General features: G+C 44.3%; 13 non-coding genes across 13 annotated transcripts; all 13 read left to right on the top strand.

Annotated features, from left to right (window-relative positions):
* The first annotated feature begins 168 nt into the window (after window positions 1-168).
* On the top strand, window positions 169-240 carry trnad-guc (transfer RNA aspartic acid (anticodon GUC)). Its single transcript has one exon. It is a non-coding gene; the product is annotated as a tRNA-Asp (tRNA).
* Window positions 241-2144: 1904 nt separating this feature from the next.
* trnad-guc (transfer RNA aspartic acid (anticodon GUC)) lies at window positions 2145-2216 on the top strand. The gene has a single exon. It is a non-coding gene; the product is annotated as a tRNA-Asp (tRNA).
* Window positions 2217-4080: 1864 nt separating this feature from the next.
* On the top strand, window positions 4081-4152 carry trnad-guc (transfer RNA aspartic acid (anticodon GUC)). The gene has a single exon. It is a non-coding gene; the product is annotated as a tRNA-Asp (tRNA).
* A 665-nt stretch (window positions 4153-4817) lies between these two features.
* Window positions 4818-4889, top strand: trnae-cuc (transfer RNA glutamic acid (anticodon CUC)). Its single transcript has one exon. It is a non-coding gene; the product is annotated as a tRNA-Glu (tRNA).
* Window positions 4890-5998: 1109 nt separating this feature from the next.
* Window positions 5999-6070, top strand: trnad-guc (transfer RNA aspartic acid (anticodon GUC)). The gene has a single exon. It is a non-coding gene; the product is annotated as a tRNA-Asp (tRNA).
* Window positions 6071-7643: 1573 nt separating this feature from the next.
* On the top strand, window positions 7644-7715 carry trnad-guc (transfer RNA aspartic acid (anticodon GUC)). Its single transcript has one exon. It is a non-coding gene; the product is annotated as a tRNA-Asp (tRNA).
* Window positions 7716-8392: 677 nt separating this feature from the next.
* Window positions 8393-8464, top strand: trnae-cuc (transfer RNA glutamic acid (anticodon CUC)). Its single transcript has one exon. It is a non-coding gene; the product is annotated as a tRNA-Glu (tRNA).
* A 1117-nt stretch (window positions 8465-9581) lies between these two features.
* trnad-guc (transfer RNA aspartic acid (anticodon GUC)) lies at window positions 9582-9653 on the top strand. The gene has a single exon. It is a non-coding gene; the product is annotated as a tRNA-Asp (tRNA).
* A 1573-nt stretch (window positions 9654-11226) lies between these two features.
* On the top strand, window positions 11227-11298 carry trnad-guc (transfer RNA aspartic acid (anticodon GUC)). The gene has a single exon. It is a non-coding gene; the product is annotated as a tRNA-Asp (tRNA).
* Window positions 11299-11975: 677 nt separating this feature from the next.
* Window positions 11976-12047, top strand: trnae-cuc (transfer RNA glutamic acid (anticodon CUC)). Its single transcript has one exon. It is a non-coding gene; the product is annotated as a tRNA-Glu (tRNA).
* A 1117-nt stretch (window positions 12048-13164) lies between these two features.
* Window positions 13165-13236, top strand: trnad-guc (transfer RNA aspartic acid (anticodon GUC)). The gene has a single exon. It is a non-coding gene; the product is annotated as a tRNA-Asp (tRNA).
* A 1904-nt stretch (window positions 13237-15140) lies between these two features.
* Window positions 15141-15212, top strand: trnad-guc (transfer RNA aspartic acid (anticodon GUC)). Its single transcript has one exon. It is a non-coding gene; the product is annotated as a tRNA-Asp (tRNA).
* Window positions 15213-17076: 1864 nt separating this feature from the next.
* On the top strand, window positions 17077-17148 carry trnad-guc (transfer RNA aspartic acid (anticodon GUC)). The gene has a single exon. It is a non-coding gene; the product is annotated as a tRNA-Asp (tRNA).
* Window positions 17149-17376: the final 228 nt, after the last annotated feature.

The following is a 17376-nucleotide window of genomic DNA, read 5'->3' as shown; positions in this document are numbered from 1 at the left end:
TGCTCATCTACAAGACGCAGTCAATTGGGTAAAGCTGCAGTTTGCTCCATTAAATAGCACTCCGTAATCGGCACAGAAAACACGTCTCGGCACAGTTCTGACGTTCCTCGACAACAAATCTATAATGCGTAGCTCAGCTCAATGTGCTCGCACCCGGGGAGCATTGCTTCCTCGTTAGTATAGTGGTTAGTATCCCCGCCTGTCACGCGGGAGACCGGGGTTCAATTCCCCGACGGGGAGTTTATCGCAATTTTCGTGAATCAAATTGCACATTTGAGGTCGCCAACATTTGAAAGTGAAAATAATAACTCTCAAAGCAATACGCTTTCCAAAATGTCACCCTTTATATGCCTTTGAAAGATTCCTTCGCAGCATTCAATTCATCAACCATCATTCAATTCTGCAACATTTTACTCTACTCTGATGTGGACCTGCCGGCATTGGATTGGCGGGGGAACACGAGAATTCTCACAAAAATAGCTGAAGGTCCACCAGGTGAACGGAGTTACGTTCACATCACGGCATCGTCAGGCCAAGACACAATCAGAAAACAATTTCCATTTGGATTGTGAACAATGGTTAGAATGTGAGTCTTTACTGTTTATCCAGTGTTGAAAGGTACAGACAATGCGCGTCAGGAGGAAGGATAATCACAGGATAATGATGTGTGAATTGTCTAATGCGAGTGCAGAGAGTAAGATATTGTAAATCCGAACAGCATGGCGAGGGGTTGGAATCGTGTGACTTGAAGCCAAGATCCCGGTTGAGGCCTTCCTCGTGTACGTAGAACTTTCCTGTCAGTTTCTGCTGGGCCATTCTGCGTTGTCATGTGTCATGAAGATCGCCTTGGGGAACGCTGACCCGAAGATGGGAGGCCAATTGACCGAGTCTATTGAAGTGTTCCCAGAATAGAAAGTGACACTGTTGCCTGGTCATTCCGATCTAGTTGCATGTGCTCCTTGGTGGTCAAGTGGCGATGATTCGACGTTCTCACCGCCGCGGCCGAGTTCGATTCCCGCTCAGGGAATGTTATTTTCATTCCCAAAACAACTGATCACATCACAAAGGGGCTTTGGAAGAGAACTTAATTAATCACTCATATTTATGACGTCCAGCAATTTGTTCTGCAGTAACTCAAATGTTTGTTAAAATACCAACTGTATTTGGGATGTCAAGCCAAGCTGATCAGTGGTCCTCGTGTCAGCGTCTCCATTATTAACCTGAGCTCAGCGTTGGGATAGAACAAGATGGCGGAATGGTGAATCGTCTGCCCTGACTCAATCGGATCAACTGGCTGCCTTTTCCGCTGCAGGCATGACGTGGTTCGATCTTTCAGAAACTGCTTAGAACTGTGTATTATTTTTCGAATCCGTCGCTACAACATGGAGTTTTAATTGAGCTTCTTAAAATAGCCATGGGAGGCAGAGAATATCGAAACAACGACTTCAAAATTCTAGAAACGGTTTGGAATCTGGCTTCATTTTCCAGTGGCTGGCAGAGATGTGCACGAATATGATGTGAACTGAGGCAGCATTTATCAAAAATATCTATATCAAACAATTGATGAGATGGTGATTGCTGCAGAAAAGAATCTTTCCACAATTGTGTGTGATTGGCAATGATAATTTTAATGAATCTGCAAATATACCACGGTCAAGACAAAAGAAAATCATGAACAAAATCTCAGCTGTCAGCAACATTGGACTTACAGCGTTTTGGGAGGGAACAATTATGAATTTCCAGCCATTAGATAAAAACAAAATACTGCAGATGCTGAAATCAGAAAGAACAAACAAAAGTGCTGGAACATATCAGCAGCTCTGACGTGATCTGTTGAGAGAGAGCAGCTGAATCTGTCCAAAATGTTCAGGTATGGAGACATGCCATCTTTGCTCCAAAATGAAAAAGAACATGCACGCGCACCTTTCGGTCTCCACCTTCTTGATGTTTTCATACGTCCCTTTCAATCTCTTTAGTGCTCATCTACAAGACGCAGTCAATTGGGTAAAGCTGCAGTTTGCTCCAGTAAACTGCACTCCGGAATCGGCTCAGAAAACACATCTCAGCACAGTTCTGTCGTTCCTCGACAACAAATCTACGATGCGTACCTGAGCTCAATGTGCCTGCTGACCGACAGCGTTACTTCCTCGTTAGAATAGTGGTTAGTATCCCCGCCTGTCACGCGGGAGACCGGGGTTCAATTCCCCGACGGGGAGTTTTTCATATATCAGTTTGCACATTTGAGGTCGCCAACATTTAAAAGTGAAAATAATAACTCTCAAGACAGTACGCTTTCCAAAATGTCATTCTTGACATGCCTTGGATATATTCCGTCGCTGCAGATCAACCTTCATTCAATTCACCAAGATTTTACTCTCCTCTGATGTGGACCTGCAGGGGAATTCTCACAGAAATAGCTTAAAGTCCACGAGGTGAACGGAGTTACGTTCACATCACGGCATCGTCAGGCCAAGACACAATCAGAAAACAATTTCCATTTGGATTGTGAACAATGGTTAGAATGTGAGTCTTTACTGTTTATCCAGTGTTGAAAGGTACAGACAATGCGCGTCAGGAGGAAGCATAATCACAGGATAGTGATGTGTGAATTGTCTAATGCGAGTGCAGTGAGTAAGATATTGTAAATCCGAACAGCATGGCGAGGGGTTGGAATCGTGTGACTTGAAGCCAAGATCCCGGTTGAGGCCTTCCTCGTGTACGTAGAACTTTCCTGTCAGTTTCTGCTGGGCCATTCTGCGTTGTCATGTGTCATGAAGATCGCCTTGGGGAACGCTGACCCGAAGATGGGAGGCCAATTGACCGAGTCTATTGAAGTGTTCCCAGAATAGAAAGTGACACTGTTGCCTGGTCATTCCGATCTCGTTGCATGTGCTCCTTGGTGGTCAAGTGGCGATGATTCGACGTTCTCACCGCCGCGGCCGAGTTCGATTCCCGCTCAGGGAATGTTATTTTCATTCCCAAAACAACTGATCACATCACAAAGGGGCTTTGGAAGAGAACTTAATTAATCACTCATATTTATGACGTCCAGCAATTTGTTCTGCAGTAACTCAAATGTTTGTTAAACTACCAACTGTATTTGGGATGTCAAGCCAAGCTGATCAGTGGTCCTCGTGTCAGCGTCTCCATTATTAACCTGAGCTCAGCGTTGGGATAGAACAAGATGGCGGAATGGTGAATCGTCTGCCCTGACTCAATCGGATCAACTGGCTGCCTTTTCCGCTGCAGGCATGACGTGGTTCGATCTTTCAGAAACTGCTTAGAACTGTGTATTATTTTTCGAATCCGTCGCGACAACATGGAGTTTTAATTGAGCTTCTTAAAATAACCATGGGAGGCAGAGAATATCGAAACAACGACTTCAAAATTCTAGAAACGGTTTGGAATCTGGCTTCATTTTCCAGTGGCTGGCAGAGATGTGCACGAATATGATGTGAACTGAGGCAGCATTTATCAAAAATATCTATATCAAACAATTGATGAGATGGTGATTGCTGCAGAAAAGAATCTTTCCACAATTGTGTGTGATTGGCAATGATAATTTTAATGAATCTGCAAATATACCACGGTCAAGACAAAAGAAAATCATGAACAAAATCTCAGCTGTCAGCAACTTTGGACTTACAGCGTTTTGGGAGGGAACAATTATGAATTTCCAGCCATTAGATAAAAACAAAATACTGCAGATGCTGAAATCAGAAAGAACAAACAAAAGTGCTGGAACATATCAGCAGCTGTGACGCGACCTGTTGAGAGAGAGCAGCTAAATCAGTCCAACATGTTCAGATTTGCAGACATGCCATCTTTGCTCCACAATGAAAAAGAAAATGCACGCGCACCTTCGGTCTCCACCTTCTTGATGTTTTCATACGTCCCTTTCAATCTCTTTAGTGCTCATCTACAAGACGCAGTCAATTGGGTGAAGCTGCAGTTTGCTCCAGTAAACTGCACTCCGGAATCGGCTCAGAAAACACATCTCAGCACAGTTCTGTCGTTCCTCGACAACAAATCTACGATGCGTACCTGAGCTCAATGTGCCTGCTAACCGACAGCATTGCTTCCTCGTTAGTATAGTGGTTAGTATCCCCGCCTGTCACGCGGGAGACCGGGGTTCAATTCCCCGACGGGGAGTTTTTCGTATATCAGATTGCACATTTGAGGTCGCCAACATTTAAAAGTGAAAATTATAACTCTCAAGACAGTACGCTTTCCAAAATGTCATTCTTGACATGCCTTGGATATATTCCGTCGCTGCAGGTCAACCTTCATTCAATTCACCAACATTTTACTCTCCTCTGATGTGGACCTGCCGGGGAATTCTCACAGAAATAGCTTAAAGTCCACGAGGTGAACGGAGTTATGTTCATATCCCGGCATCGTCAGGCCAAGACACAATCAGAAAACAATTTCCATTTGGATTGTGAACAATGGTTAGAATGTGAGTCTTTACTGTTTATCCAGTGTTGAAAGGTACAGACAATGCGCGTCAGGAGGAAGCATAATCACAGGATAGTGATGTGTGAATTGTCTAATGCGAGTGCAGTGAGAAAGATATTGTAAATCCGAACAGCATGGCGAGGGGTTGGAATCGTGTGACTTGAAGCCAAGATCCCGGTTGAGGCCTTCCTCGTGTACGTAGAACTTTCCTGTCAGTTTCTGCTGGGCCATTCTGCGTTGTCATGTGTCATGAAGATCGCTGACCCGAAGATGGGAGGCCGATTGACCGAGTCTGTCGAAGTGTTCCCAGAATAGAAAGTGACACTGTTGGCTGGTCATTCCGAGCCGGTTGCACGTGCTCCCTGGTGGTCTCGTGGTTAGGATTCGGCGTTCTCATCGCCGCGGCCCGGGTTCGATTCCCGGTCAGGGATTGTTATTTTCATTCCCAAAACAACTGATCACATCACAAAGGGGCTTTGGAAGAGAACTTATTTAATCACTCATATTTATAACGTCCAGCAATTTGTTCTGCAATAATTCAAATGTTTGTTAAACTACCAACTGTATTTGGGATGTCAAGCCAAGCTGATAAGTGATCCTCGTGTCAGCGTCTCCAGTATTAACCTGAGCTCAGCGTTGGGACAGAACAAGGTGGCGAAATGGTGAATCGTCTGCCCTGACTCGATCGGACAAAGTGGCTGCCTTTTCCGCTGCAGGCATGACGTGGTTCGATCTTTCAGAAACTGCTTAGAACTGTGTATTATTTTTCGAATCCGTCGCTACACCATGGAGTTCTAATTGAGCACCTTAAAATAATCATGGGAGACACAGAATATCTAAACAACGACTTCAAGATTTTAGAAACGGTTTGGAATCTGGCTTCATTTTCCAGTGGCTGGCAGAGATGTGCACGAATATGATGTGAACTGAGGCAGCATTGATCAAAAAAATCTATATCAAACAATTGATCGTTGCTGCAGAACAAATTCTTCCCATAATTATGTGTGATTGGCAATGATAATTTTAATGAATCTGCAACTATACCACGGTCAATCCAAAAGAACACCATGAACAAAATCTCAGCTGTCAGCAACTTTGGACTTCCAGCGTTTTGGGAGGGAACAATTATGAATTTCCAGCCATTAGATAGAAGCAAAATACTGCAGATGCTGAAATCAGAAAGAACAAACAAAAGTGCTGGAACATATCAGCAGCTCTGACGCGACCTGTTGAGAGAGAGCAGCTGAATCAGTCCAACATGTTCAGATTTGCAGACATGCCATCTTTGCTCCACAATGAAAAAGAACATGCAAGCGCTCCTTTCGATCTCCACCTTCTTGATGTTTTCATGCGTCCCTTTCAATCTCTTTACTGCTCATCTACAAGACGCAGTCAATTGGGTAAAGCTGCAGTTTGCTCCATTAAATAGCACTCCGTAATCGGCACAGAAAACACGTCTCGGCACAGTTCTGACGTTCCTCGACAACAAATCTATAATGCGTAGCTCAGCTCAATGTGCTCGCAACCGGGGAGCATTGCTTCCTCGTTAGTATAGTGGTTAGTATCCGCGCCTGTCACGCGGGAGACCGGGGTTCAATTCCCCGACGGGGAGTTTATCGCAATTTTCGTGAATCAAATTGCACATTTGAGGTCGCCAACATTTGAAAGTGAAAATAATAACTCTCAAAGCAATACGCTTTCCAAAATATGACTCTTTATATGCCTTTGAAAGATTCCTTCGCAGCATTCAATTCATCAACCATCATTCAATTCTGCAACATTGTACTCTACTCTGATGTGGACCTGCCGGCATTGGATTGGCGGGGGAACACGAGAATTCTCACAAAAATAGCTGAAGGTCCACCAGGTGAACGGAGTTATGTTCACATGTCATGAAGATCGCCTTGGGGAACGCTGACCCGAAGATGGGAGGCCAATTGACCGAGTCTATTGAAGTGTTCCCAGAATAGAAAGTGACACTGTTGCCTGGTCATTCCGATCTAGTTGCATGTGCTCCTTGGTGGTCAAGTGGCGAGGATCCGACGTTCTCACCGCCGCGGCCGAGTTCGATTCCCGCTCAGGGAATGTTATTTTCATTCCCAAAACAACTGATCACATCACAAAGGGGCTTGGGAAGAGAACTTAATTAATCACTCATATTTATGACGTCCAGCAATTTGTTCTGCAGTAACTCAAATGTTTGTTAAACTACCAACTGTATTTGGGATGTCAAGCCAAGCTGATCAGTGGTCCTCCTGTCAGCGTCTCCATTATTAACCTGAGCTCAGCGTTGGGATAGAACAAGATGGCGGAATGGTGAATCGTCTGCCCTGACTCAATCGGATCAACTGGCTGCCTTTTCCGCTGCAGGCATGACGTGGTTCGATCTTTCAAAAACTGCTTAGAACTGTGTATTATTTTTCGATTCCGTCGCTACAACATGGAGTTTTAATTGAGCTTCTTAAAATAACCATGGGAGGCAGAGAATATCGAAACAACGACTTCAAAATTCTAGAAACGGTTTGGAATCTGGCTTCATTTTCCAGTGGCTGGCAGAGATGTGCACGAATATGATGTGAACTGAGGCAGCATTTATCAAAAATATCTATATCAAACAATTGATGAGATGGTGATTGCTGCAGAAAAGAATCTTTCCACAATTGTGTGTGATTGGCAATGATAATTTTAATGAATCTGCAAATATACCACGGTCAATACAAAAGAACACCATGAACAAAATCTCAGCTGTCAGCGTTTTGGGAGGGAACAATTATGAATTTCCAGCCATTAGATAAAAACAAAATACTGCAGATGCTGAAATCAGAAAGAACAAACAAAAGTGCTGGAACATATCAGCAGCTCTGACGTGATCTGTTGAGAGAGACCAGCTGAATCTGTCCAAAATATTCAGGTATGGAGACATGCCATCTTTGCTCCAAAATGAAAAAGAACATGCACGCGCACCTTTCGGTCTCCACCTTCTTGATGTTTTCATACGTCCCTTTCAATCTCTTTAGTGCTCATCTACAAGACGCAGTCAATTAGGTAAAGCTGCAATGTGCTCCATTAAATAGCACTCCGTAATCGGCACAGAAAACACGTCTCGGCACAGTTCTGACGTTCCTCGACAACAAATCTACGATGCGTACCTGAGCTCAATGTGCCTGCTGACCGACAGCATTACTTCCTCGTTAGTATAGTGGTTAGTATCCCCGCCTGTCACGCGGGAGACCGGGGTTCAATTCCCCGACGGGGAGTTTTTCGTATATCAGATTGCACATTTGAGGTCGCCAACATTTAAAAGTGAAAATAATAACTCTCAATACAGTACGCTTTCCAAAATGTCATTCTTGACATGCCTTGGATATCTTCCGTCGCTGCAGATCAACCTTCATTCAATTCACCAACATTTTACTCTCCTCTGATGTGGACCTGCCGGGGAATTCTCACAGAAATAGCTTAACGTCCACGAGGTGAACGGAGTTATGTTCATATCACGGCATCGTCAGGCCAAGACACAATCAGAAAACAATTTCCATTTGGATTGTGAACAATGGTTAGAATGTGAGTCTTTACTGTTTATCCAGTGTTGAAAGGTACAGACAATGCGCGTCAGGAGGAAGCATAATCACAGGATAGTGATGTGTGAATTGTCTAATGCGAGTGCAGTGAGTAAGATATTGTAAATCCGAACAGCATGGCGAGGGGTTGGAATCGTGTGACTTGAAGCCAAGATCCCGGTTGAGGCCTTCCTCGTGTACGTAGAACTTTCCTGTCAGTTTCTGCTGGGCCATTCTGCGTTGTCATGTGTCATGAAGATCGCCTTGGGGAACGCTGACCCGAAGATGGGAGGCCGATTGACCGAGACTGTCGAAGTGTTCCCAGAATAGAAAGTGACACTGTTGGCTGGTCAGTCCGACCTGGTTGCACGTGCACCCTGGTGGTCTAGTGGTTAGGGCTCGGCGTTCTCACCGCCGCGGCCCGGGTTCGATTCCCGGTCAGGGAATGTTATTTTCATTCCCAAAACAACTGATCACATCACAAAGGGGCTTTGGAAGAGAACTTAATTAATCACTCATATTGAAAACGTCCAGCAATTTGTTCTGCAATAATTCAAATGTTTGTTAAACTACCAACTGTATTTGGGATGTCAAGCCAAGCTGATAAGTGATCCTCGTGTCAGCGTCTCCATTATTCACCTGAGCTCAGCGTTGGGACAGAACAAGGTGGCGAAATGGTGAATCGTCTGCCCTGACTCGATCGGACAAAGTGGCTGCCTTTTCCGCTGCAGGCATGACGTGGTTCGATCTTTCAGAAACTGCTTAGAACTGTGTATTATTTTTCGAATCCGTCGCTACACCATGGAGTTTTAATTGAGCACCTTAAAATAATCATGGGAGACACAGAATATCTAAACAACGACTTCAAGATTTTAGAAACGGTTTGGAATCTGGCTTCATTTTCCAGTGGCTGGCAGAGATGTGCACGAATATGATGTGAACTGAGGCAGCATTGATCAAACAAATCTATATCAAACAATTGATGATGTGGTCGTTGCTGCAGAACAAATTCTTCCCATAATTATGTGTGATTGGCAATGATAATTTTAATGAATCTGCAACTATACCACGGTCAATCCAAAAGAACACCATGAACAAAATCTCAGCTGTCAGCAACTTTGGACTTCCAGCGTTTTGGGAGGGAACAATTATGAATTTCCAGCCATTAGATAAAAGCAAAATACTGCAGATGCTGAAATCAGAAAGAACAAACAAAAGTGCTGGAACATATCAGCAGCTCTGACGCGACCTGTTGAGAGAGAGCAGCTGAATCAGTCCAACATGTTCAGATTTGCAGACATGCCATCTTTGCTCCACAATGAAAAAGAACATGCAAGCGCTCCTTTCGATCTCCACCTTCTTGATGTTTTCATGCGTCCCTTTCAATCTCTTTACTGCTCATCTACAAGACGCAGTCAATTGGGTAAAGCTGCAGTTTGCTCCATTAAATAGCACTCCGTAATCGGCACAGAAAACACGTCTCGGCACAGTTCTGACGTTCCTCGACAACAAATCTATAATGCGTAGCTCAGCTCAATGTGCTCGCAACCGGGGAGCATTGCTTCCTCGTTAGTATAGTGGTTAGTATCCGCGCCTGTCACGCGGGAGACCGGGGTTCAATTCCCCGACGGGGAGTTTATCGCAATTTTCGTGAATCAAATTGCACATTTGAGGTCGCCAACATTTGAAAGTGAAAATAATAACTCTCAAAGCAATACGCTTTCCAAAATATGACTCTTTATATGCCTTTGAAAGATTCCTTCGCAGCATTCAATTCATCAACCATCATTCAATTCTGCAACATTGTACTCTACTCTGATGTGGACCTGCCGGCATTGGATTGGCGGGGGAACACGAGAATTCTCACAAAAATAGCTGAAGGTCCACCAGGTGAACGGAGTTATGTTCACATGTCATGAAGATCGCCTTGGGGAACGCTGACCCGAAGATGGGAGGCCAATTGACCGAGTCTATTGAAGTGTTCCCAGAATAGAAAGTGACACTGTTGCCTGGTCATTCCGATCTAGTTGCATGTGCTCCTTGGTGGTCAAGTGGCGAGGATCCGACGTTCTCACCGCCGCGGCCGAGTTCGATTCCCGCTCAGGGAATGTTATTTTCATTCCCAAAACAACTGATCACATCACAAAGGGGCTTGGGAAGAGAACTTAATTAATCACTCATATTTATGACGTCCAGCAATTTGTTCTGCAGTAACTCAAATGTTTGTTAAACTACCAACTGTATTTGGGATGTCAAGCCAAGCTGATCAGTGGTCCTCCTGTCAGCGTCTCCATTATTAACCTGAGCTCAGCGTTGGGATAGAACAAGATGGCGGAATGGTGAATCGTCTGCCCTGACTCAATCGGATCAACTGGCTGCCTTTTCCGCTGCAGGCATGACGTGGTTCGATCTTTCAAAAACTGCTTAGAACTGTGTATTATTTTTCGATTCCGTCGCTACAACATGGAGTTTTAATTGAGCTTCTTAAAATAACCATGGGAGGCAGAGAATATCGAAACAACGACTTCAAAATTCTAGAAACGGTTTGGAATCTGGCTTCATTTTCCAGTGGCTGGCAGAGATGTGCACGAATATGATGTGAACTGAGGCAGCATTTATCAAAAATATCTATATCAAACAATTGATGAGATGGTGATTGCTGCAGAAAAGAATCTTTCCACAATTGTGTGTGATTGGCAATGATAATTTTAATGAATCTGCAAATATACCACGGTCAATACAAAAGAACACCATGAACAAAATCTCAGCTGTCAGCGTTTTGGGAGGGAACAATTATGAATTTCCAGCCATTAGATAAAAACAAAATACTGCAGATGCTGAAATCAGAAAGAACAAACAAAAGTGCTGGAACATATCAGCAGCTCTGACGTGATCTGTTGAGAGAGACCAGCTGAATCTGTCCAAAATATTCAGGTATGGAGACATGCCATCTTTGCTCCAAAATGAAAAAGAACATGCACGCGCACCTTTCGGTCTCCACCTTCTTGATGTTTTCATACGTCCCTTTCAATCTCTTTAGTGCTCATCTACAAGACGCAGTCAATTAGGTAAAGCTGCAATGTGCTCCATTAAATAGCACTCCGTAATCGGCACAGAAAACACGTCTCGGCACAGTTCTGACGTTCCTCGACAACAAATCTACGATGCGAACCTGAGCTCAATGTGCCTGCTGACCGACAGCATTACTTCCTCGTTAGTATAGTGGTTAGTATCCCCGCCTGTCACGCGGGAGACCGGGGTTCAATTCCCCGACGGGGAGTTTTTCGTATATCAGATTGCACATTTGAGGTCGCCAACATTTAAAAGTGAAAATAATAACTCTCAATACAGTACGCTTTCCAAAATGTCATTCTTGACATGCCTTGGATATCTTCCGTCGCTGCAGATCAACCTTCATTCAATTCACCAACATTTTACTCTCCTCTGATGTGGACCTGCCGGGGAATTCTCACAGAAATAGCTTAACGTCCACGAGGTGAACGGAGTTATGTTCATATCACGGCATCGTCAGGCCAAGACACAATCAGAAAACAATTTCCATTTGGATTGTGAACAATGGTTAGAATGTGAGTCTTTACTGTTTATCCAGTGTTGAAAGGTACAGACAATGCGCGTCAGGAGGAAGCATAATCACAGGATAGTGATGTGTGAATTGTCTAATGCGAGTGCAGTGAGTAAGATATTGTAAATCCGAACAGCATGGCGAGGGGTTGGAATCGTGTGACTTGAAGCCAAGATCCCGGTTGAGGCCTTCCTCGTGTACGTAGAACTTTCCTGTCAGTTTCTGCTGGGCCATTCTGCGTTGTCATGTGTCATGAAGATCGCCTTGGGGAACGCTGACCCGAAGATGGGAGGCCGATTGACCGAGACTGTCGAAGTGTTCCCAGAATAGAAAGTGACACTGTTGGCTGGTCAGTCCGACCTGGTTGCACGTGCACCCTGGTGGTCTAGTGGTTAGGGCTCGGCGTTCTCACCGCCGCGGCCCGGGTTCGATTCCCGGTCAGGGAATGTTATTTTCATTCCCAAAACAACTGATCACATCACAAAGGGGCTTTGGAAGAGAACTTAATTAATCACTCATATTGAAAACGTCCAGCAATTTGTTCTGCAATAATTCAAATGTTTGTTAAACTACCAACTGTATTTGGGATGTCAAGCCAAGCTGATAAGTGATCCTCGTGTCAGCGTCTCCATTATTCACCTGAGCTCAGCGTTGGGACAGAACAAGGTGGCGAAATGGTGAATCGTCTGCCCTGACTCGATCGGACAAAGTGGCTGCCTTTTCCGCTGCAGGCATGACGTGGTTCGATCTTTCAGAAACTGCTTAGAACTGTGTATTATTTTTCGAATCCGTCGCTACACCATGGAGTTTTAATTGAGCACCTTAAAATAATCATGGGAGACACAGAATATCTAAACAACGACTTCAAGATTTTAGAAACGGTTTGGAATCTGGCTTCATTTTCCAGTGGCTGGCAGAGATGTGCACGAATATGATGTGAACTGAGGCAGCATTGATCAAACAAATCTATATCAAACAATTGATGATGTGGTCGTTGCTGCAGAACAAATTCTTCCCATAATTATGTGTGATTGGCAATGATAATTTTAATGAATCTGCAACTATACCACGGTCAATCCAAAAGAACACCATGAACAAAATCTCAGCTGTCAGCAACTTTGGACTTCCAGCGTTTTGGGAGGGAACAATTATGAATTTCCAGCCATTAGATAAAAGCAAAATACTGCAGATGCTGAAATCAGAAAGAACAAACAAAAGTGCTGGAACATATCAGCAGCTCTGACGCGACCTGTTGAGAGAGAGCAGCTGAATCAGTCCAACATGTTCAGATTTGCAGACATGCCATCTTTGCTCCACAATGAAAAAGAACATGCAAGCGCTCCTTTCGATCTCCACCATCTTGATGTTTTCATGCGTCCCTTTCAATCTCTTTACTGCTCATCTACAAGACGCAGTCAATTGGGTAAAGCTGCAGTTTGCTCCATTAAATAGCACTCCGTAATCGGCACAGAAAACACGTCTCGGCACAGTTCTGACGTTCCTCGACAACAAATCTATAATGCGTAGCTCAGCTCAATGTGCTCGCACCCGGGGAGCATTGCTTCCTCGTTAGTATAGTGGTTAGTATCCCCGCCTGTCACGCGGGAGACCGGGGTTCAATTCCCCGACGGGGAGTTTATCGCAATTTTCGTGAATCAAATTGCACATTTGAGGTCGCCAACATTTGAAAGTGAAAATAATAACTCTCAAAGCAATACGCTTTCCAAAATGTCACCCTTTATATGCCTTTGAAAGATTCCTTCGCAGCATTCAATTCATCAACCATCATTCAATTCTGCAACATTTTACTCTACTCTGATGTGGACCTGCCGGCATTGGATTGGCGGGGGAACACGAGAATTCTCACAAAAATAGCTGAAGGTCCACCAGGTGAACGGAGTTACGTTCACATCACGGCATCGTCAGGCCAAGACACAATCAGAAAACAATTTCCATTTGGATTGTGAACAATGGTTAGAATGTGAGTCTTTACTGTTTATCCAGTGTTGAAAGGTACAGACAATGCGCGTCAGGAGGAAGGATAATCACAGGATAATGATGTGTGAATTGTCTAATGCGAGTGCAGAGAGTAAGATATTGTAAATCCGAACAGCATGGCGAGGGGTTGGAATCGTGTGACTTGAAGCCAAGATCCCGGTTGAGGCCTTCCTCGTGTACGTAGAACTTTCCTGTCAGTTTCTGCTGGGCCATTCTGCGTTGTCATGTGTCATGAAGATCGCCTTGGGGAACGCTGACCCGAAGATGGGAGGCCAATTGACCGAGTCTATTGAAGTGTTCCCAGAATAGAAAGTGACACTGTTGCCTGGTCATTCCGATCTAGTTGCATGTGCTCCTTGGTGGTCAAGTGGCGATGATTCGACGTTCTCACCGCCGCGGCCGAGTTCGATTCCCGCTCAGGGAATGTTATTTTCATTCCCAAAACAACTGATCACATCACAAAGGGGCTTTGGAAGAGAACTTAATTAATCACTCATATTTATGACGTCCAGCAATTTGTTCTGCAGTAACTCAAATGTTTGTTAAAATACCAACTGTATTTGGGATGTCAAGCCAAGCTGATCAGTGGTCCTCGTGTCAGCGTCTCCATTATTAACCTGAGCTCAGCGTTGGGATAGAACAAGATGGCGGAATGGTGAATCGTCTGCCCTGACTCAATCGGATCAACTGGCTGCCTTTTCCGCTGCAGGCATGACGTGGTTCGATCTTTCAGAAACTGCTTAGAACTGTGTATTATTTTTCGAATCCGTCGCTACAACATGGAGTTTTAATTGAGCTTCTTAAAATAGCCATGGGAGGCAGAGAATATCGAAACAACGACTTCAAAATTCTAGAAACGGTTTGGAATCTGGCTTCATTTTCCAGTGGCTGGCAGAGATGTGCACGAATATGATGTGAACTGAGGCAGCATTTATCAAAAATATCTATATCAAACAATTGATGAGATGGTGATTGCTGCAGAAAAGAATCTTTCCACAATTGTGTGTGATTGGCAATGATAATTTTAATGAATCTGCAAATATACCACGGTCAAGACAAAAGAAAATCATGAACAAAATCTCAGCTGTCAGCAACTTTGGACTTACAGCGTTTTGGGAGGGAACAATTATGAATTTCCAGCCATTAGATAAAAACAAAATACTGCAGATGCTGAAATCAGAAAGAACAAACAAAAGTGCTGGAACATATCAGCAGCTCTGACGTGATCTGTTGAGAGAGAGCAGCTGAATCTGTCCAAAATGTTCAGGTATGGAGACATGCCATCTTTGCTCCAAAATGAAAAAGAACATGCACGCGCACCTTTCGGTCTCCACCTTCTTGATGTTTTCATACGTCCCTTTCAATCTCTTTAGTGCTCATCTACAAGACGCAGTCAATTGGGTAAAGCTGCAGTTTGCTCCAGTAAACTGCACTCCGGAATCGGCTCAGAAAACACATCTCAGCACAGTTCTGTCGTTCCTCGACAACAAATCTACGATGCGTACCTGAGCTCAATGTGCCTGCTGACCGACAGCGTTACTTCCTCGTTAGAATAGTGGTTAGTATCCCCGCCTGTCACGCGGGAGACCGGGGTTCAATTCCCCGACGGGGAGTTTTTCATATATCAGTTTGCACATTTGAGGTCGCCAACATTTAAAAGTGAAAATAATAACTCTCAAGACAGTACGCTTTCCAAAATGTCATTCTTGACATGCCTTGGATATATTCCGTCGCTGCAGATCAACCTTCATTCAATTCACCAAGATTTTACTCTCCTCTGATGTGGACCTGCAGGGGAATTCTCACAGAAATAGCTTAAAGTCCACGAGGTGAACGGAGTTACGTTCACATCACGGCATCGTCAGGCCAAGACACAATCAGAAAACAATTTCCATTTGGATTGTGAACAATGGTTAGAATGTGAGTCTTTACTGTTTATCCAGTGTTGAAAGGTACAGACAATGCGCGTCAGGAGGAAGCATAATCACAGGATAGTGATGTGTGAATTGTCTAATGCGAGTGCAGTGAGTAAGATATTGTAAATCCGAACAGCATGGCGAGGGGTTGGAATCGTGTGACTTGAAGCCAAGATCCCGGTTGAGGCCTTCCTCGTGTACGTAGAACTTTCCTGTCAGTTTCTGCTGGGCCATTCTGCGTTGTCATGTGTCATGAAGATCGCCTTGGGGAACGCTGACCCGAAGATGGGAGGCCAATTGACCGAGTCTATTGAAGTGTTCCCAGAATAGAAAGTGACACTGTTGCCTGGTCATTCCGATCTCGTTGCATGTGCTCCTTGGTGGTCAAGTGGCGATGATTCGACGTTCTCACCGCCGCGGCCGAGTTCGATTCCCGCTCAGGGAATGTTATTTTCATTCCCAAAACAACTGATCACATCACAAAGGGGCTTTGGAAGAGAACTTAATTAATCACTCATATTTATGACGTCCAGCAATTTGTTCTGCAGTAACTCAAATGTTTGTTAAACTACCAACTGTATTTGGGATGTCAAGCCAAGCTGATCAGTGGTCCTCGTGTCAGCGTCTCCATTATTAACCTGAGCTCAGCGTTGGGATAGAACAAGATGGCGGAATGGTGAATCGTCTGCCCTGACTCAATCGGATCAACTGGCTGCCTTTTCCGCTGCAGGCATGACGTGGTTCGATCTTTCAGAAACTGCTTAGAACTGTGTATTATTTTTCGAATCCGTCGCGACAACATGGAGTTTTAATTGAGCTTCTTAAAATAACCATGGGAGGCAGAGAATATCGAAACAACGACTTCAAAATTCTAGAAACGGTTTGGAATCTGGCTTCATTTTCCAGTGGCTGGCAGAGATGTGCACGAATATGATGTGAACTGAGGCAGCATTTATCAAAAATATCTATATCAAACAATTGATGAGATGGTGATTGCTGCAGAAAAGAATCTTTCCACAATTGTGTGTGATTGGCAATGATAATTTTAATGAATCTGCAAATATACCACGGTCAAGACAAAAGAAAATCATGAACAAAATCTCAGCTGTCAGCAACTTTGGACTTACAGCGTTTTGGGAGGGAACAATTATGAATTTCCAGCCATTAGATAAAAACAAAATACTGCAGATGCTGAAATCAGAAAGAACAAACAAAAGTGCTGGAACATATCAGCAGCTGTGACGCGACCTGTTGAGAGAGAGCAGCTAAATCAGTCCAACATGTTCAGATTTGCAGACATGCCATCTTTGCTCCACAATGAAAAAGAAAATGCACGCGCACCTTCGGTCTCCACCTTCTTGATGTTTTCATACGTCCCTTTCAATCTCTTTAGTGCTCATCTACAAGACGCAGTCAATTGGGTGAAGCTGCAGTTTGCTCCAGTAAACTGCACTCCGGAATCGGCTCAGAAAACACATCTCAGCACAGTTCTGTCGTTCCTCGACAACAAATCTACGATGCGTACCTGAGCTCAATGTGCCTGCTAACCGACAGCATTGCTTCCTCGTTAGTATAGTGGTTAGTATCCCCGCCTGTCACGCGGGAGACCGGGGTTCAATTCCCCGACGGGGAGTTTTTCGTATATCAGATTGCACATTTGAGGTCGCCAACATTTAAAAGTGAAAATTATAACTCTCAAGACAGTACGCTTTCCAAAATGTCATTCTTGACATGCCTTGGATATATTCCGTCGCTGCAGGTCAACCTTCATTCAATTCACCAACATTTTACTCTCCTCTGATGTGGACCTGCCGGGGAATTCTCACAGAAATAGCTTAAAGTCCACGAGGTGAACGGAGTT

This window comes from Mustelus asterias, chromosome 8 (assembly GCF_964213995.1).
Source record: "Mustelus asterias chromosome 8, sMusAst1.hap1.1, whole genome shotgun sequence".
Classification (NCBI taxonomy): Eukaryota; Metazoa; Chordata; class Chondrichthyes; order Carcharhiniformes; family Triakidae; genus Mustelus; species Mustelus asterias.
Note: the sequence above shows the minus strand (reverse complement) of the source record. Positions and strands in the feature narration are given on the sequence as shown.